The 19,627-nt window shown below is 38.4% G+C and overlaps 1 protein-coding gene across 2 annotated transcripts in view; it reads left to right on the forward strand.

Annotated features, from left to right (window-relative positions):
* Positions 1-19,627, forward strand: part of LOC126377562 (uncharacterized) — a 48,261-nt gene that overhangs the window by 16,319 nt on the left and 12,315 nt on the right. Inside the window, exon 1 of one of the 2 annotated variants that reach the window (XM_050025361.1) lies at positions 4,617-4,831. The exons of the other annotated variant lie outside the window; for it this stretch is intronic. The gene's annotated coding sequence lies outside the window, so the exon portion shown is untranslated. Of the gene's footprint in view, positions 1-4,616; positions 4,832-19,627 lie in introns of those variants that run through there. 2 annotated transcript variants of the gene reach the window in all.

Below are 19,627 nucleotides of genomic sequence, written 5' to 3' on the forward strand. Positions count from 1 at the left end.
CACAGCTCTTAATTTTAGGAAGAATGAGTAAATTAATGTGTCGGGTTATTGACTGACGTAAAATTTTTAGACGGTTGGTTTAGATTTGTGCTTAAAATTGACGTGTGTTCCATAAATTTTATGCTTGTCGATTACCCGTCCCTTTCCTTTTCGGCGGATAAGAAAATGACAGATATAACTTAAAATAAAATTAGATGGTATTTACAGGAATTAGCACCATTATCATATTTATTTCACGGTCGGACTTCCCCCATAAAGGTCCAGCTTAACGAATTTGATAATTACAACTCCGAATATAGGCTTAATTTGCTCTCTTTCGAACATTACTTCGTCATATATAACTATTTCTTTCTTTCTCTGTCAGAAATCCGCCAATGACGTCAACGGTGGGAATCTGACGTCACACCGTTTATACCTTTCTTGGTATTGAGGTATTGTTCTGCCATAATGCATTTGGTTTCCAAATAATCATTTTTTATGCCTTTACCTGGCAGACATAACTTCCGATACAGACTGGACAATCCATACAAAACAAATCTCTCAGGTATCTCGTTCTAACTGTGCGCTGGCGTAACTGCAAGCGAGACAGACTATCATCGCGCGCACTCCCTTCCTCTTTAACGACAACGACAATTTAGAATATAGCAAACTACAGTCAAACCCAGCGTAGAGGGGGGTGAGGTAAATCTATCAAGTAATGATGTCGTCTGACGTGCAGTCATCAACAAAATAACGTAATAGAATAGAATAGCACAGAATAGAATATCATTTATTGATCAATTGGTAAACAGTTGTAACGAAGCATTTCGGACCAACGAGCCTTGTAGCGACATCTTGTGGTTTCTGGCGATTTAACATTGTTTTTATATTTTACCCGCAGGAAATCACAGATGGCGCTGCAGGGTTATCGATGGGCCCGAATATTTTTGATTATTTTATTTTCTTCAAAATTTGGTATATTTAATTATCTGCAACATTTATTGAAATTATATTATATTTTATTTAGGTTTCGGATCAAACAAGTCGATCGATTGTTGTCGTTGATTCGGCGAATTTATGGTTTGGTAGATTTTTTCTAGTTTGGCAACTTTGTTCGTGGTTCTTGTGTCAGACTGACAGCTGGCTGAGCTGAGAGACAGGTTATGGAAAGTGGGGACGTCGTGAGAGCGCCGGAGACTCCACTGCCGTAACAATAATGTGGGCAAATTAAAAGCCACGATTTATCGGCGACATCAAGAGCCGATGTCTCGATTTCAATAAACAACTTAACCGAGATGGTGAGTCCTCGCAATTCTTCGTGCATATTTTTGCACCAACTTTGTGATAACCTCGAGGTCCTTGTTTTCAGCAACATCACTGAAATCCCATCGCCTAAGGTCCAGTGGGTGGGTTTAGGTTTCATCCGAGCGATGCCCAACTATCCCGGATGAACCTGTAAGTTATTTTCTTTGTTTTACACTCGTGAGTTGCCTTGCCACGCTGTCAGCTGAACCACATGCTAATCATTGCCATTCCTTGTTGCAGATGGGGTTTTTTTGTTCCCTTTAAGTTTTTAACGTTTTGCTAGTTTAAAGTAAGAAGAAATTTATGATTGGATCAGATGATTTCAACAATGTTTTGTGAATGAAGATTCCTACTGTTTTCTTCTGCGTTTGCAAGTTATTTCAAGCTTCATTACGGCGGAGCTTGCCTTGGTTGTTTGCACTTCGAAGCTTTCCTTTGTGCGGCGCGTATGTGGATGTGCCGCGCCTCTTCTTTTGTCAACACTCCGGATAAGGCCCGGTGAAGGACTGCGAGGTTGACCGGTGGACGTGCAGCCCGCCAGCTGCGTAACAGTTGGCCCGCTGCGCCGCCATCGTCCAGCACGCCCTGGCCTGAGCCGGCCTCAACTCATCACCTGTACGGTATTCCGGAACGCCTCAGGTAGGCCTGATAGTCGGAGGTCCTCGAGTAAGTGAGGTGCCTACAGGTGTACGGACAGTGTTTTAAACATAGTGATATCCCATGGTTGTTACGGAGTGACAATTAACCTGATGGACCAAAGCGCGACCTGTCTCCCTCCATAGGGTTTTTACCTGCCCATGGTTGTACTTTAATATTATATTATAAAATATACATTGTACAAATTCAAAGGGAGTTTTCTTTGTCTCATGCTCACCGGTCTATAACATCTAGCTGTGCCCTTCAGGTAAACACCACTTTATAAATTTTCTGAAACATATATGTAACTTTCATCATACCATTTCCTATTACACCTGCCTTGCATAGGTAGTCAAAAATCTTCCGTTTCACAGTATATTAAAATTACATAAAAATTAGGCGTAAAAGGGACACTAATTGACAGTATACCCCTACAATAAAAGCTTCTAGAAGAAAATACTGAGGAGTTAAAAGATTATTCATCAGTACAGAAGATAAGCAATGTTACTTCACAAAAAAATCTAAATACTATTTAACATACTCGTAACATGACATAACAAATACTGCACAAACTAAAAAACACACTTCCCAATTTTTGTTCAGCAAATTATAAACTTAATTCAATTTTGAGTTTGGAACATTAATTATTAAGAATTAAAATCCGTTTTACCCGTTGTAAGCTGACATTCATTTTTTATGCATAAATAATATTTCTATTTAATATTTTTCAGATAATCCTTACGAAAAAAACTTGCGAACTGTTTCGATTTTGAGAAGTGTATAAGTAAGAAAATTAACTATTTATTTATTTATTTTTATGTATACCATGTGACAATTTTTTATATGAATAAATACGTAAATATTTTGCGGTTCTAAAAGGTACCTTACTTTGTATTCTATAACGCACGAGCATTAGTAAAAGATTTATATTTATCTTCTTTGTTTATTGGTGTAGTGTATAGTTGTTGTGGCTCACTCATCAAATGCCGTGTCTAAACATGAAGCGATTTGTTATTCAAAATCAGTTAATAACCAATTATAATGAAGGTAGTTGTAACTATGTCGTCCGAAACCGGAATATTCGGACCAATGTCGTCACGGTTTAAAAACTTGAGTGGTACAAATTAAAGGATTTACCGTATTCTAAGATGATCAATACATACTCTTACACTAGGGTCGATTAATTCTTTCAAATATTTTTCCTCTCAGACGACGCCCTGAGCCGAGGTTCGCGCCCAACTGGGCACCCTCAGGCCTGTTGTCTTAAACGTTGTACCGGGTGAGAGCCTTCAGCGCTCCCCATTTGTCCGGCCAAGTAGTTAATGCCATCTGCGGCAAATCTATACTTATAATATCTACAATAAGTCACGTCAAAAAAAAAAAAAAACATACTCTTACTCCACTCGACCCTTCCTCCATTCCGCCATTTTGGTATTTTACGGTGACATTTTCGTCCTCCACTTGAGGACTTAACTCAGTGGCATACATAAAAAAAAACTGTTTATTTCAAAATAAAAATTGGGTACATTTTAAGGTTACATGCTGAATCTTAAAAGTAAGTATAAAGATTATTTGCATGCAACATAACACAGTTATCTAATGAGTGTAGGTATTTATCTACTGTAAAGTGGCGTCTGAGTAGGTATTTTATATAGTTGCCTTTTTTGACCGTTATTTTATTAATAATGTAGTTAGGTAGGTTATTGAGTATGTAAGGCAGTGTAGTCCCATACCCTTTCCCCATATTCAAAATATACAAAATCCTCGTTTTACACAGACACCACACATTGCCGTTATCGACACGCACATCTGTGTGTGTGACGTCTGACGCCATACGATTGAAGACTAAAGTAAGTAATTCAGGTAAACCTAGCCCGATGAGTTCGAGGAAGAGTCAAGTGAACATCTTAGAATGGGTTTTGAAACGTTACCTCATAGCATGTCTGGTCCCTTCCATACATTTTGGATTTAGAGTGCTTTTTAGACTAGTAGGATGTCGCTATATGTATTAAGGTAAGTGGTTTTTGTTCAGAAATATTTAATATTTGACAAATTTACTTATTTTATGTGTAAAATACTATTTACTTAAAAAATATATACACATTCCTATTAATACCTGTTAAAATATAAAATGTATTTATTCATAATAATTCATAACCATTTATTCGCATTAAAAATGGTATTACAGTTTGCAGTTTGTTTGATTATTTTTTGTGGTGTTTCATGATCGTAGTAAGTGGAATTCTGTGGTCTCTGCCTATCCCAACAGGAAATAATAATAATAATAATAAATTCATTTATTCCAGATTAACATATCCATATCTAATAAATTAAATTAATACAATTAGCATTCAAAATTATAATTATCAATTAAAAAAAAATAAGCGTGATCTTATCTTATGTATTTTTGTAAATTATATTTACTTAGGTTTTTTTTTTTCTCTTTATTTTTAGGAACTTTTGTTTTTAAAACATGCCAGCTCCATCGAATTTACTTAGGTGTACTTATGACTTTTTTAAGCTCATCCGTTTTATTTGAGCGAGTTTCGCTTGTCGCGTAAAGTACGGTATTTTATACCGCTTTTCCGCGTTTTTTGAGCAAGATCCGGTTGTCGCCTCGTCAACCTCCACGCTCCTCGCCCATAGCTTAACCCATAGCAGGTGATTCCATGTCGTCATGATTTACAGAGCTCGTCACGTCCACAGTTTCACTGCAGCGGTCGTCGATCCCGCGCGTGCGCACACTACACGCCCTACAAGTGATAGTGATAGGTGATACTTTTATTTGGTGATAGTGATAACGGGTGTGGTGACAGCTTTAGTGCAAAAGTTTGGGGAAAAAGTGCTGTGTGGTATAGTTTTTGTGAAAAGCGGAGATTTTGAGCAAAGTTCTTTTTTTTGGATTGTTGAGGTAGGTGTTTTTACATACATACATACATAAACTCACGCCCGTAATCCCTAATGGGGTGGGCAGAGCCACAAGTAATCAAAGACAACTTGCAGCCACCGTTGATACGAAGTCCAAAGATGGATAGGATGGATGGATGGATGGTAGGTGTTTTTGTTTTGAATTATTGCGAGTGTAAATAAAAATATTTCGAAAATGTTTTCGTTAGGTTTTTGTCTGTCAAATGAAAATGGTTAAGTACCGTAAAACTGTATGATGAAATAGGTAGTAAATTAAAATGAAATTAATAATATTCATAGTCGCGGTGGAAAATAAGTTTGAGTATCTATGGTTATAATGTAGGTTTACAGACGTTACTATAATACTGTTTGAATTTTTTTTTTGAGGCTTTATGGTTTTTTGATCCCTTGCCTTTGAGAAAGAAATGAGAGTAGATTTGATTCGATAGCTTTACCTACTTGGCCGGGAAAATGGGAAGCAGTGAGGACTCAAACTGTAATAAAATATAATAATTATACAATAATCAATATAGATACTTACCTATTTTTTTCTCGTAGTTTAAAAGGAAGTCAGTCCTATATATTTTCCAACTAATTTCTAAATTCACTGTATGAATTTGCATGCCGTTTTTAACCCTTTCACGGACAGAGATCATGGGTCATTGATGGTTCATAATAGGTAATATGACACCTTGGAATCGGAACGTCATTAGACGTTCTGTCCTTGAAAGTGTTAATCGACTTCAAAAAGAAGGACGTTATTTGGGCTATTATTTTATTCTGGGTCCCATGGTTAACATATTCGCCAAAAAAATTTTTTTTTATTTATGCTATTGTTTGTTAATATTTCTTACTATTATAACAATAATAATATTTAAATCACATTTTACAGGACTTTGCAGCGATGTTTACCAATTATTTTTCACTTATTTTTATATTTATACTAGGGAGGGTGCAGAAAAACAACAACTGTGTTACTTTGTTACATTATGTAGTTTTATTATTGGGAACGTTCACATTAAATTCAAACCTTTTCTTTTTTAAATTAAGATAAAAGATTTTTGACGTTATGTTATTAAATCACGAAACATTTCAGTCTAATACATCTTTTTATGGTTAGGTTTACCACTTCGTTACCTAATTTTGATTTTATGAGATAAACTTTTTTAATAAAATAGAAAACAATAGCAGTTCAAGCATTTTATTTATGGAGGCCATTTATATATTAAAAATAATCAAAAAAAGTCAAAAATTTTAAAACATACTTAGGTAGTTTTAGCTATAATTCTGAAAATGTCTCCATAAAAATGGGGGACAAAAAAGTAACGCAGTAGTTTAGTAAGTAACATAATGGTAAACTTTCCGCATCTATGGTGTTTAACTTACTGAAAACAATTAAAAACAGAATACAATTAAATTGAAACCATGACAAATTAAACAAAACTCTCTTAGAATAAAATAAAATCAAAACTTCTCTAAAAAACAGTATTAAACATACATTAGTTTCTGTCTGAGTCTCTCTTCAGTCTTATTTTTCAAATATATTTAATGGGACATCAAATTCATTCAATACGTTTTCAGCAAATGGAATTCTATAGTCTCTGCTTACCCCGGTGGGAAATAGGCATGAGTTTATGTATGTATGTATGTCATCATCGTCATCAGCCTTACGACGCCCACTGCTGGGCATAGGCCTCCCCCAAGGATCTCCACGACGATCGGTCCTGCGCTGCCCGCATCCAGCGGCTTCCCGCGACCTTCACCAAATCGTTGGTCTACTTTGTAGCGGGCCTATACTGAGCGTCGTCCGACACGTGGTCGCCATTCTAGAACCTTTCCGCCCCAGCGGCCATCGGTTCTCCTCGCTATGTGTCCTGCCCACTGCCACTTCAGCTTTGCAATTCGCCGAGCTATGTCGGTGACTTTAGTTCTCCTGCGGATCTCCTCATTTCTGATTTGATCGAGCAGGGAAATACCGAGCATAGCTCTCTCCATTGCCCGCTGAGCGACACCGAGCCTCCTCACGGGATCCATAGTAAGCGGCCACGTCTCACTGCCGTAGGTCATCACTGGCAACACGCACTGGTCAAAGACTTTCCTCTTGAGACACTGAGGTATTTTGAACGAGAAGATATTCGCAGCTTCCCGAACGCTGCCCATCCGTGTTGGATCCGACGAGAGATCTCTTTCTCGAAGTTGGACTTACCTAACTGGATTATTTGTCCTAGGTAAATGTACTGGTCTACAACTTCGAGTGTAACGTTCCCAACCTGAACTGGAGTGGGTGCGACATGGTCGTTGGACACAAATGTTCGTGCTAAGACCCACTCGTTGGGATGCGTTACTGAGATGCTCGAGCATGGTGTTCTGGTCTTCCAGGGTCTCAGCCATTAGGACTATATCATCGGCAAATCGAAGGTGCGTCAGGTACTCCAATCTCAATCTCCCTCAGGATTTCGGGAGTCGACGAAATGACTCTGCCGTCCTCAGTTTTCAGTCTCGTTAGTTGACTTTGCCCAATAGACAGATCTTTTGCGAACACCTTGGAGCCCTTGTTCCGCTCTATAGCCACTTTAATACGTGTAGTATTAAATTGGCGAAGGTCGCTCGTCAAAGACTTCGAGATCTGTCTATTAAGTTGTCTATAATGTAAGACATCCGCTGAGTCCTGCAGCCTCATTTCGTGTCTCTTATCCATGAGTTCGAGTGTGTGTGCGAGAGTTTCTGCGTTTTGGTACGGCGGGTTCTAAAGTGTTTAGAACCTACCGTACGGACAGCATCCACCATCAGGTCGTTTATATCGTCCACTTCTGCGCAGTTATCAAGGTACTCGAAGCGGTTTTGAAGCTCGAGCTGAAAGCGCTCGGGTTTTTGGATCTGGGCTGGCGCCGGTCGGAGCGTGGATTTTATCACTCGCGATCTTTCTAGCTTGATATTGATATTCAATGTGCCTCTTACCATGCGGTGATCACTTCCCGTCTTAACGGCATTGATCACAGAGACATCATTGAATATGTGCTTTTTTGTCGACATGATAAAATCGATCTCGTTTTTATAATTTCCACTGGGACTTATCCAGGTCCATTTGCGGGTGCGGGCTTTCTGAAGAAGGAGTTCATCATATAGAGGTTATCCTTCTCCATAAAGTCCGCCAGCATCCGGCCTCTGGTGTTCCGGACCCCAAATCCAAATTGCCCCACTCTCAGCTCGTTACCGCAACGCTTCCCCAACTGTGCATTAAAGTCCCCTATCACAATCGTGTAGTGGCTTTTATGGCTATGCATGGCTTTAGAAATCTCCTCATACATAGTCTCCACTTCGTCATCGTGGTGTCCCGAGGTCGGAGCGTATGCCTGGATGACAGTCAGCGAATATCGAGATGATATTCTGAGTATCAGGCACGCTACCCTGCTCGAAACACTACCGATGGTCAACACGTTGTTGACTAGGGACTTGTGGACGATAAACTCGACACTCTGTAACGAAATAATTATAAATTAAATTATTAAAACCATTAAATTTGTAAATATTGAGCAAAAACTTTGAGTATTTCCACTGCGTTACGATTGCTACAACTGCGTTACATTTCGCAGTAACGCAGTGCATCGGTAACTCAGTTGTAGAAACCACGTGTATTCTAAAATAGCACTCATATGGTAATTCATTTTATAAAACAGATCGTGTACAATAAATATTTGCTCCTTTTTTTTAAGATATAACGTAAAAGATTATTCAATATTCAAAAAACTCACCTATCACAGCGGTCACTCAGCGGTCTCCCAATTAATACACGCACCTATCCCGCCGGCGTCCTCGCGACTGACTCGGCGAATTTCAAAGCCACGCACTCCCCCCGCGCCCCAATAATATTTGATTATATGTTATACGACTTTTGGCGCAAATGCATACAAAATTCTAATTTTAAGACTCAGTTTCGTATGGTAACATAGTGTTCGTAATTTTTCGGTTTGCCGCGGGGACACAATAAATATTTTGGAATAATTAAAAACTGATAAAGGAAAATAATATTTATTATTGTTAAAGTAAAGATTAAATTACGTGTTATTACCGCAAATATTACATTTTAATAGCGTCTTGAAGAGTTTTTAAGTAATGTATGTTTATATGGAGTAAATATATGAGAGGGACAGTGGAATTTTGTAGGGAAACAACTGCGTTACTCAAAAGTACAACTTAGTTACCGTGTTTTTGGTTAAATTCAAATAATTTTGATAAAAACGTGGAACATAAAAGCACGAGTATAACATCAGAAATGTACCAATAGTGTAATTATTTAAAAAATAATTGTTTGCTTTAATAAAAATCGTGTTTGAACGTGAGAGACAGGTTATGGGACCCAAAATAAAATAATAGCCCATTTACTACATATTAAGATCTGCATTCTCGAAGAAGAGGAGAGGAAAGGAGGGGAGAGGGGGTAAATTTTATTCCGGCGAATCCGGATCTAGTAGACAAGCATTTCATTAGAGATGGGCCGACCAATGTTTGGCTGACTAGTCGGCCCCAAAAGTCCGACTAGTCGATAGTTTAGTCCAGCTAGCACTATATAGAAAAATACTGTTTCTGAAGTTGAACATAACATGAAACTATGTAAGTAATTACTATTAAACAGAACGACCAGTTCAGTACTAGAACTGATTAGGTGTTTTTTTTAATAAGATAACATTTTACAATAGTCACAAATGCGCGGTAAGTATTAGATATGTCAAAGTACGTCGTAATTAGCATAGTGATGTATCAGTCGAGATTAGGTCTATCGATTCTTTTATATCTAACAATGGCCCCGATTCCTGCAGACACCGCCTAATTTTATTTTAAGTTATATCCGTCATTTTCATATCCGTCGAAAAGGAAAGGGACGGATGATTCACAGCTCTTAATTTTAGGAAGAATGAGTAAATGAATGAATAACCCGGGCGAATCAAAAGGTACGTCGCTGGTATGCAATCCGTTTGACGTGTTGTCTACTTAACTATGTCGGGTTATTGACGGATGTAAAATTTTTAGACGGTTGGTTTAGATTTGTGCTTAAAATTGACGTGTGTTCCATAAATTTTATGCTTGTCGATTACCCGTCCCTTTCCTTTTCGGCGGATAAGAAAATGACAGATATAACTTAAAATAAAATTAGATGGTATTTACAGGAATTAGCACCATTACTTACATAAAAACATTAGTAATTATTATTGTCATTGTCAATTTTTTTTATCAGAATTTATTTATGACGTCACTTATGACAATAAATGCTACATACATTCATACATACACAAACTCAAGGCTATAGAAACGATTGATGAATATGGAGGAAGCAAGAGAGGTGTGTAAGGATCGAAACAAATGGAATTCCAAATCAAATCAAATCAATTTATTTGCGAGAACACATAGAATACAAAAAAGGTGGTAAAATAATTTAAATAATTATGTTGTGATGTTGTGTCCATAGTCTCTGCTTAGCCTGGCAATAAATATTATTTACTACCTTTTGCCTTCGACTCTGTTCGCAATAAATTCGGGGTAACACGGTTCTCTTTTGCGAAAAATCACGTCCATTCGTCGCTCCGTTTTGCCGTGAAAGACGGACAAACGGACACACACACACACACACACACACTTTCCCATTATAATAATTATTATAATATTAGTATGGATTTATTTTTATTACATGCGGAATAGATAATATTTCTTATTCATTCATTTAAATTGGTCTGATTTATTTTATTATTTTTTATTTAATATTCACTGAGTTTTTATTTCAAGTATTTTCTATCTTAAGACGCTAACTTATTTAACGTCCCACTATTCTTTTCTACATGTAGAAACTAATTAGTCGGCTCTTTTGGCGATTAGTCACCGATTATAAAATTGGGCGATTAGTCGTGGCTTCGCCGACTAGTTACCGACTTGTTGGTGCATCTCTAATAGTATTATAACATAATTTACAAAATTATTGCAATTTCGTAATGACAAAAGTAATTAAGCCAGTTCCTACTTGCTTTCTTTTGAGGTTAATGGGCTAATGAGTAACAAAATGGAAAAAAATAAATATGAATAAAAATGAAAAAAATGTCCGAGCACCAGGTCGCAGACAACCTATATCTGTAGAGAATTTGATAAAATTGCAGTGGCCACCATGACCCCAATGAACATGCTCTCACCTGGTATATATTTTGACACAACCGGCCTGAAGATGTCCAATTAGGCGCGGATCTCGGCTCAGGGGATTATTTGTGAAGATTATATTTGAAAGAGCTCGGTGGCGCAGCGGTAAACGCGCTCGGTCTGCGATTGTTGGAGTTAAGCACCTTTCGCAAAGGCCGGTCATAGGATGGGTGACCACAAAAAAAAAAGTTTTCATCTTGAGCTCCTTCGTGCTTCGGAAGGCACGTTAAGCCGTTGGTCCCGGCTGCATTAGCAGTCGTTAATAACCATCAATCCGCACTGGGCCCGCGTGATGGTTTAAGGCCCGATTTCCCTGTCCATCCATAGGGAAGGCCCGTGCCCCAGCAGTGGGGACGTTTATGGGCTGATGATGATGATGATATTTGAAGGAATTAATCATTTCTAGTGGGCCGATAGCACTGAATGAGCGTAATGATTTATAATAGAAATGAAATAATATAATTTCCATAATATAAGATTTAGTTTAAGGTCTTTCTTATCAGTGATAGTGCGTTCTTAATATAGTGTTATCATTATCATGTTATCAATCTTAGTCAATCCTTTGACAGTGTGGATGGGCGTACGCGCATCATAAACGTAATACCTAGATAATACTTTATAACAGGGTTTCCCAAACTATGGGTCGCGACCCGCGGATGTCGCGAATGACGTTGTAACGAAAACTTCTGAGTTGATATCAAGCGGAATTTTCTGTCGCATAAGTATGGATATGAAAATCATTCAAAGAATCACAAAAAATATCATGAATTTACCGAGAGGAAATTCCATTTTTTATCAACTAAGAATCATGGTCTGAATCATTCCCCTCAGTATTCGTTACGGTGTTACTAACACCCATATGTACTTGTATGGCTACCTATAAGTACTTATACGCGGTAAAAATGACATCGTAACAAATACTGAGGGGGATGATTCAGCTCATTATTCTGAGTAAATATCAAATGGATATTTAAAACTATTAAATTTCCTAGAGGTGGTTCCAGAGTTTGTACACTTGTATTAGACGGGTCGTAGTTCAAACAACTTTGGGAACCACTGCTTTGCGTCGAATTCAGGAGATATCTCCTAATTTTATTTTAAAGTTAGACCTGGCATTTTTCATATTCGGCGAAAAGGAACGGGGCGGATGATTGGCAGCCATCTTCTTTCGTATGGGTTGTAAAGTGGATTACCAACCTCAGCATCCCTGGCAGCCATTAATAACATTGACAGTTTACGTTTATAATTAAAGTTGACGTTTGTAACTTCTAAAATACTTATCCGTAAATTGTCATGAAGCCAATTATAGGTTACTTATAACCACACACCTAAGACAGTAAATATACAAGCTATATTAGTTTGCTCTGCCTAAGAGTACGTACGGTCACGAGCATTAATATATACACTTTGGTACCATGTCACATTAACTTTTTTGACAAATTGACCTGTAAGTCTCACTAAATGTCAAATATGTTAGTGCGACAGAGTCCTAAAGTGAGTACATTATATTGCTCATGACTGTACTTTGTTGTTTTACATCACAGAATTTTGCTTTTGCTTCTATGCTGTTCTGGGAGCAAGTTCAGCTGCTTGTCTTCCCGGGCGTGTCGTAAAAACCGACAGAGGGATTGTGTCCTCTAACATGATGGACTAATGTTATGGGCGATAGGCTGATCCCTTATCACCGTAAGGTTCATCATATCCAGCTTACGACATCGTATCGACAGTGGCTGCAAGTTGTCTTTGATTACTTGTGGCTCTGCCCACCCCATTAGGGATTACGGGCGTGAGTTTATGTATGTATAACACAGAATTTTAAATTTGGATTGTAATATTATACTAATAGGCATAAGTTTTTTTCTATGACATAAGCATAACCAGTTATTAAGTATCGGTTTTTTTGTAACATCACAGAGTGAATCATTTTAATACAAATCGAAATTCCCCGTCTCGCTACGTGTTTCCTCAAAGAGATATACTGGGTGTTAGTGACATCGTAACGAATACTGAGGGGGTTGATTCAGACCATGATTCTGAGTTAAAATCAAGTGGAATTTTCCATCGCAAAATTCATGTTATTTTTTTAGTTTTTTTAAATTATTTTCAATTCTATACTTTTGCGATGGAAAATTCCACTTGATATTAACTCAGAATAATCAGATGAATCATCGCTCTCAGTATTCGTTACGATGACACTTACACCCCTTACAAGTACATACGGTGGCCATATAAGTAGGTATGGGCACCGTAACGAATACTGAGGGGGATGGTTCAGACCATGATTCTGAGTTGATATCAAGTGGAATTTCGTGTCAAAAAATTCATGAAAATTTTTCTTTTCTTTTTAATTATTTTCCAATTCATACTTTTGCGACTGAAATTTCTACTTGATATCAACTCAGAATCATGGCCTGAACCACCCCTCAAAGTTTTCGTTACGATGTCACTAACACCCTGTATTTATAAAACTGTTAGAATTAATACGTGCAGAAACTCGAATCACGCATATGCCTATCCTTATATAGTTGAAAGCAGATGAATTCTTCCGCATCATCTGCTACACCTACTGCTGTACACCACCAGGGCCGCTTTGGGCTTCGTCGCGCTCCGACCGCGTCAGGGTAGTGGTAGGGTGGTGGTAGTGGTGGTGGTGGTAGTGGGGGTGGTGGTAGTGGTGGTGGTGGTAGTGGTGGTGGTAGTGGTGGTGGTGGTCGTAGTGGTATTTGGAAGCGTTTCAAATGACCCTCAAAGACTCGCGGTCTTCGCGACCTCGAGTTGTTCTACCGGGACTTCTCTGTCACTTGATACCAATGATCTCTTTGTTAAAAATTGTCTTTATTTTACTTATTTTTCTAATCACTATCTATTGGTGACCCAAAAAAGGGTTACAGTACGTGCTGTCAGAATTTTCAGTCTCATATGAATTTTTCATACAAATGTTTTTTCCCGTTAACTCCCGATCCTGAGGGAATTTTGCAATATCCTGTTGCAACTAACCTTTAAGTTTACTAAGGTACCTGCATGCCAAATTTCAAGCGTCTATCTTAAGCGGTTTAGATTAAAGGGTGTTAGTGACATCGTAACGAAAACTTTGCGGAATGAATTGGAACATGATCCGGAGTTGATATCAAGTGCAATTTTCCGTCGCAATAGTATGGAACTGAAAATATTTAAAAAGAACACTAACATTTTCATGAATTTCCCGTCAGGAATTTCCACTTGATATCAACCCAGAATCATGGTCTGAATCATGCCATAAAGCTCCAGTTTATTTGTATATAATATTATGTATACTCGTATCAATAAAGGTAATTTTATTCACAAAGTTTCCAAATCATTTTAATAATTTAGATATTACATTGAAGGACTTTCCAAGCTACGTTCTTCGAAAACAATTAAAGATAGCGCTATACAAAACCTAAAACCTAAACATAAACAACTCTTATACCTTTGTTTTTGGGTATAAATGTTAGAGTACGAATATTATACTCTGATCCCAAGGTAACAGTGACCTTTGTGGAGGACGCATAGCGCCAGTTAAACAATGGCTCACTGTCACGGATTACTTTTATTGGATGTTCTCTGTATGGAGTTCGACACAAGAATGGTACAACTCGTGCGGCTCGCCGTCTTATAAGGGTTGTCCCCACTACCCCAAACACGTGCAAGGGTTGTCAATTACACGCAGGCACAACACATCATCCAGGTACCTACCTAGATTTTATTGACTCAGCACATGAGTCAATCGACTAATCCATCAATCAATCGATTATATCGATAAAAAAGATTAAAAAATACCAGTAGATCAGATATCTGGTTTGTACAGCACGTGCCCATTCAACAAAAAAAAAGTTATCGGGATATTGTTTTACCAGATGAGAGTACTCATTTGTCCGGCCAAGTAGTTTGATTCTTCGAAGCCAAACTTACAAGAAATTATGTTAAAAAATACCCGCTACGTACAAAATAATGTACAGTCATGAGCAATATAATGTACCCACTTTAGGACTCGGTCGCACTAACATGTTTGACATTTAGTGAGACTTACACTTCAATTTGTCAAAAAAGTTAATGTGACATGGTACCAAAGTGTATACATATTGATGCTCGTGACCGTACTTACTTATACGTCTTCATGTTGGACCATAGATAATTGATAACATGTGGTTTTCATGATTTGTGCCCGGTTAATGGCCATAGGCTCGCCCCCTACTACATGGGACTTAAACATACAGCTCGGTGGGAGGAGCTCGGTGGCGCAGCGGTAAACGCGCTCGGTCTACGATTGTTGAAGTAAAACAACTTTCGCAAAGGCAGGTCATAGGATGGGTGACCACAAAAAAAAGTTTTCATCTCGAGCTCCTCCGTGCTTCGGAAGGCACGTTCAGCCGTTGGTCCCGACTGCATTAGCAGTCGTTAATAACCATCAATCCGCGCTGGGCCCGCGTGGTGGTTTAAGGCCCGTTCTCCCTATCCATCCATAGGGAAGGCCCGTACCCCAGCAGTAGGAACGTTAATGGGCTGATGATGATGATGAAACATAGCTGGCGAGGGGTGGTTGTATATACTATACACCTCTGCCTACCAACTTCGGGGATACAGGCGTGAAGATATGTTTATATCACGTACAATATTCTTCTTCTTCTATCGTGTGGGGTTGTGAGGTGGATTACCAACCCTAGTGTCAGGGTTACTATAGAGCCGCCAATGGCCCTGACACGACTCGTGTAACGACTAAGTATATACACATCAGTAAGTTGTACGGGACCAACGGCTTAACGTGCCTTCCGAAGCACGGATCGTCTTACTTTTGGATAATCAGATAAGGACCTCAGGATAATGATCGTGAGCCCAACGCTCAACTACTGGACCACTGAGGACGTACAATATTAAAATCAACAATAAGAAAAAACAAGTAGACGAGAGCAGGTTATGGCTCTGCCCACCACGTTAAGATTCATGGACGTGAAATTATGTATGTATGAATCTAGATCAATACATACAAAACATCATAACCCATACACAGTTCATTGTATGTTAATTTAGCCTTAATATTAACCTGATTATAGTAAGGGCCTGTACACACGACGTTTTGAAAATGAGGAAACGCGTCTTTCTTCGCGTTATTCTGAGTGTTGCCGGCGCGTTAGTTATTTGTCCGGCCAAGTGGTTAATGTCATATTTGGAAAATCTACGATCTTCTTCTAACGTGTGGGTTGTGAGGTGGATTACCAACCTTATCAAACCTGGTGTCAGGGTTATTATTGAGCCGCCTAAAGGCCCCTGACATAACTCATGTAACGACTGCGTACTTTCATCAGTAAGTTGTAACCGAGACCAACGGCTTAACATGCCTTCCGAAGCACGGATCGTGTTACTCTCGGACAATCAGGTGATCAGCCTCTAATGTCGTAACCAAATTAGGGATCACAAAGTGATTTTTGTGATATGTCCCCACCGGGATTCGAACCCGAGACCTCCGGATCATGAGCCCAACGCTCAACCACTGGACCATTTAGGCAGTTACCGTTATCTACGATAAGTCACGTCAAAAAAAAAACGTATGCACTAGTGCTACGCTGCCACACTAATAGTCACAAAAGTTTTAAGACATTAATGAACAATTTGTTACAAATTGAAGCAAATGTTACCAAATGTTTTCACGTTATGTAACATTTTTTAACATAATTAATTATTTATTATCATATTTAAACCCCTCCCCCCTGAACATAGTTTAGACTTGAATCGTATGACGTCAGACGTCAATGTGTGGTGTCTGTGGAAAACGAGGTTGTTTGTATGAAGTGTCCGGGTGTGGTTATAACTGCGTTGAGTTTGTTGCGCCTTTTAGTTGTGTTATTCGCGCGTTAAAAACCGTCGTGTGGCCAGACCCTTAGCTTGTCTTAAAGAGCAAGGAGACTGGTCGTGCCCTTAAGTAGGTACGTAATTACAAAGGTAATTATTACCGACCAAATTGTAATTACTATTACCACTGTAATTGTAATGTCGGAAGACAATTTGGGTCGTGTACGTGTAAGAATGAATGGTAATCATTTCTTGGTATTGATTCGTTTTCGATAATTGAGTTTTTGGTAATGTGAATTCTAAGCCCAAAAAAAAAAAACAAAAAGCAGCAGAAGGCAAGAGGGAAACCACTGCCCATTTTTCCCCTAAAAGTAGCATGGAGATTGCTACACCGACAAGAGCGTGGCTCTTAAATTAGTGGTACCTACTTGGCGGAGAGAGATCCTATACGTAATATGTATTGGTAAATAGTAGAAAGTGGTGTATAATGACAATGGTGCTAATTCCTGTAAACACAATCTAATTTTATTTTAAGTTATATCTGTCGTTTTCTTATCCGCCGAATCAGGAAAGGGACGGGTAATCGACAAGCATAAAATTTATGGAACACACGTGAATTTTAAGCACAAATCTAAAACAACCGTCTAAAAATTTTACATTGGCCAATATCCCGCCAGAATTGTTATTATGTTGACAGCGCATGTCAAACGGTTTGCATACCAGCGGGATAACTTTTTGATTAGCCAGGGTTATTTATTCATTTACTCATTCTTCCTAAAATTAAGTGCTGTCAATCATCCGTCCCTTTCCTTTTCCGCGGAACTTAAAGTAAAATTAGGAGGTGTCTGCAGGAATCGGGGCCAATATTATTATTACTAGCCCACTTGATCCCACTGGAAAATAAGACAACGCGTCTTTCTTCGCGTTGTTTTGAGTGTTGCCGGCGCGTTAGTTATTTGTCCGGCCAAGTGTTTAATGTCATATTTGGAAAATCTACGATCTTTATTGGTCAGCAAAAAATTAGTAACGATCGCCATCGACTCGTAAAGAAGAAGACTTGATCCCACTGCTGGGCAAAGGCTTCCCCTATGTCTTTCGGCAAAACTGTGGTCCCTTGTGACGGTCGTCCAGGCCTTCCGATAATGACGATATAAATTGAAGAAAAAAAAACGCATAGACAGGAGGACGACCCGGTGGTGTAATGGTTAACTCACTCGTCCCGGCTTGAGCAGAACTGCGGGTTCAAGACGCGTCCGAGACTCTTTTAATTTAATATTCTCTTTGTAGTTGGTATAATACTCGTATTTTATTTTGTGGAAGTGAATATTCTAAAAAAAAATCTTTTCGCTTGATATCAATTTATTACATAACATCACGCCTGTATCCCAGATGGAGTAGGCAGAGGCGTATACTATACGTACACACCCTCATCAATTTATAACCATAAATGAACTTAAAATCGCAGGGTGTTAGTGACATCGTAATGAATACTGAGGGGGATGGTTCAGACCATGATTCTGAGTTGATATCAAGTGGAATTTCTTGTCGGAAAATTCATGGATTTTTTGTGTATCTTTTAAATATTTTCAGTTCTATACTTTTGCGACGGAAAATTCCACTGGATATCAACTCAGAATCATGGTCTGAATCATCCCTCAAAGTTTTCGTTACGATATCACTATAACCTGTATATTTAATACTTCGTAAAAGGCTGGATCCGAGATTCGAATCTGCGACTTTGGGATCAGAAGGCGAGCGTTCTAACCACTAGACTATGGCTTTACCAATCCGGACCGTATAAAGGTTAACAAACGATTTATATTAAGGGCCTATCTTGATAAGAAACGGTGTAATTCCATAAGCTATATAAGGATGGAAATTATAATTATAACAACTGGTGGCCCAGTTTCTGTGGTCTAATAAGGAGAGGGTTTGAAAAAAAAATACGGCCAATGATAAAAGATTTACTAGTCCTATGGTACGGTCACGAGTACTAATATTTATGTATACACTTTGAAACCATGTCACATTAAATTTTTTGACAAATTAAACCGTAAGTCTCAATAAATGACAAATATGACAGTGCAACAGGGTTCTAAAGTGGGTACATGATATTGCTTATGACTGTACACGGCTTGCTTCTAAAATCGGGAGCGCCTGTTCGCAACCCAGCAACCGGAATTGCAATGGAGTAGGAAACCCAGATTCCCAAATAAATGCATTTCGGAGGTGAGACTTAACCTGTATTGGGCTGGTTTTCCCTTCACGGGTTGGTAGTTTCAAGAAAACAATGTAATTGGGTGACCTTATCGACTATTTATTAATTTCCATCGTAATTCTTTCCACAACAAACGTCTCCTAGGAAAGTCGGGGAACCAATCCAACCCCGTTCTTCATTTGTTTCATTCGCCGCGTAATTCTCACTTCCGTTCCCGCCTTTTCTGTTTACTTACTTTTTAAATTAATTAATTAGTTGTATAACATATACAATTATAAATAATTTATATAAATTCTATTTAATAATATTTTAAATCATTAAAAATACTTTTAAATTATAGGCCCATTTGCTTGGACGATAAAAGTGCAGGTAAATTAATAGTCCATAATAAATTCCATAGTTTCGCAACCTTTAACTTTAATCTAGTTAATATTCATGTTAGATATTGAAAACTTCTTTTAAAATATGAGTGATCATGACGGTAGGTCAGACAGGTAATCCTTTATGTTAAAAACTGGACCTGTTAAGTATTCAGGGACCCCGTGATAACGCTAAGGAGATGATGATGAGTCATCAAGTCATCATTGATGGCTCTAA

Source organism: Pectinophora gossypiella, chromosome 23 (assembly GCF_024362695.1).
Source record: "Pectinophora gossypiella chromosome 23, ilPecGoss1.1, whole genome shotgun sequence".
NCBI classification, from domain to species: Eukaryota; Metazoa; Arthropoda; class Insecta; order Lepidoptera; family Gelechiidae; genus Pectinophora; species Pectinophora gossypiella.